Source organism: Brassica napus, unplaced genomic scaffold (genome assembly GCF_020379485.1).
Source record: "Brassica napus cultivar Da-Ae unplaced genomic scaffold, Da-Ae ScsIHWf_2995;HRSCAF=3782, whole genome shotgun sequence".
Classification (NCBI taxonomy): Eukaryota; Viridiplantae; Streptophyta; class Magnoliopsida; order Brassicales; family Brassicaceae; genus Brassica; species Brassica napus.
In genome coordinates, this window is record NW_026016243.1 from 1046 (window position 1) to 3208 (window position 2163).

The window sequence follows — 2163 nt, forward strand, 5'->3', positions numbered from 1 at the left end:
AAAAGTACGGATTTCAAGAACGGGAATCTTATGATATGTAGGAATCACTTATGATAGCCATCCGCGGCTGAAACGGATCTTAATGCCCGAAAGTTGGATAGGGTGGCCTTTACGTAAGGATTATATTGCCCCCAATTTTTATGAAATACAAGATGCTTATTGAATGAAAAAAATTTGAATGATAAAAATGAGTCTTAGTTCTACAACTACGGACCTTCGCGGAATATTTTGAATTCGAGTCGTTTTAGATCAAACAAACAGAAGAATTAAGGTCTTATTCATATTATTATAGATAGCTTAATCTCCAATTTGAAAGATACTTTTTTCCTAAAAGCCGAGCCAATAGGATGAACTAAAAAAAAAAAAAGAGTTCTGCATATGAACTTTGTATCGCGCACATAACTTAGTCAACTTTAGTCACATAACTGGGAATGAATAAATAAGATTGGAAAGCAATACAATAAATGGGGGGTTAAAATTCTATTTCTATTGTATCTAATCTAATGAATTGGGGTATTTCTGCCCTTCAACGATAGATACTATAGATAGATATAGATAGATAGATATAGATCTTTTTTTTTTACTTTTTTTATTCTTTCAACCAGAACTTTCCTTTCGAATATGTATTAGGTATAAAGTCTTATACATTTTTTTTGAACGGATGGATCCACAACATGAACAAAAAAGAGAGGGGATAAAGGATTATTGCACTTTTTTTACTAAAGATACGTTTAATTTGAAGACTATAAACTTATCAAAATTAATCAATCCTATGCCAAGAACCAGATTTGAACTGGTGACACGAGGATTTTCAGTCCTCTGCTCTACCAACTGAGCTATCCCGGCCATTACCGAAGTATCATTCTCATTTTATGAGATGACTTAGGTCTATGTCAATTAAAAGAAACGCAAAAGTAGTAAATGAAAAAAGTTTTGGACCGGGAATTTATTGGATCTTCGAAAAGAAGACTTTCTAAGTTTTAGAATGAAAAATTATTTAGATTCGAAATAATTCAAATCGATAGTTCTTTCTCATTTGTATATGTATGATATATCCCACAAGACTGTATATAATAAGAAAAGAAATTCGAGTTTGTAAAAGTGTCGGATGAATGAAAAAAGATCAATGAATTCTTGAATAACTAAAAAAAGGGTAAAGTGTCACAACAGACTTTTTAGGGAGTAGGGTTGGGGATAGAGGGACTTGAACCCTCACGATTTAAAAGTCAACGGATTTTCATCTTACTATAAATTTCATTGTTGTCAGTATTGACATGTAGAATGGGACTCTATCTTTATTCTCGTCCGATTAATAAGTTCCACAAGGATCTATCAGACTATGAAGTGAATCGTTTGATTCAACACAAGGGATTGAACTCCATTTGTTAGAACAGCTTCCATGAGTCTCTGCACCTATCCCGCTTTCTAAACTCTGGTTTGTTCGCGTAACCCAGGATTTGGCTCAGGATTGCCCATTGTTAATTCCAGGGTTTCTCTGAATTTGAAAGTTATCACTTAGTAGGTTTCCATACCAAGGCTCAATCCAATTAAGTCCGTAGCGTCTACCAATTCCGCCATATCCCCCTTTTTGCTTTGAGATTAGGATCTCATTATGATGTCTTTCCACTTTTTCTTATGACGAAACCTTGGAATTCATTACATACAGATACTTATTTATTTCTTGGTATCTTCTTGCATTTTTTTTTAGCCCCATCCATATTGATTTTGTTTAATCAACAAAGATTCTATCATTTTTGTATTTGCAATTCAATATGGTTATATATTAGAGAACATATATATGTTCTTCCTTTTCTCATCGTTGTCTTCAATTTTAAGAAATAGTCGAACGGTCGATTCGTTTTTTTACTTCCATGAAAAGAAATTTATGATCATTATTGAAACTTAGAATTCTACAATGTGCAATGTAAAAAGATTATAAGTCTACTTCGTAGATTTGAAATTCGAATAATTCTAAAAAAGTATATTCGAAATGAATATTCGAATATTCATTCTAATAATTTAATTCTATAAAATAATAAAGAATATAAAAGAGAAAAAGTATCAAATAATAATAATTGCATGAGGTTAGAACAAAAAACCAAGATTTCAAATCAGATATCATTTAACTTTAAAAAAAAAGCTTTCCGGTCTAATTAAAATTTT

The 2163-nt window shown here is 31.4% G+C and overlaps 1 non-coding gene across 1 annotated transcript; it reads right to left on the bottom strand.

Annotated features, from left to right (window-relative positions):
* Positions 1-773: 773 nt before the first annotated feature.
* TRNAF-GAA lies at positions 774-846 on the bottom strand. Its single transcript has one exon. It is a non-coding gene; the product is annotated as a tRNA-Phe (tRNA).
* Positions 847-2163: the final 1317 nt, after the last annotated feature.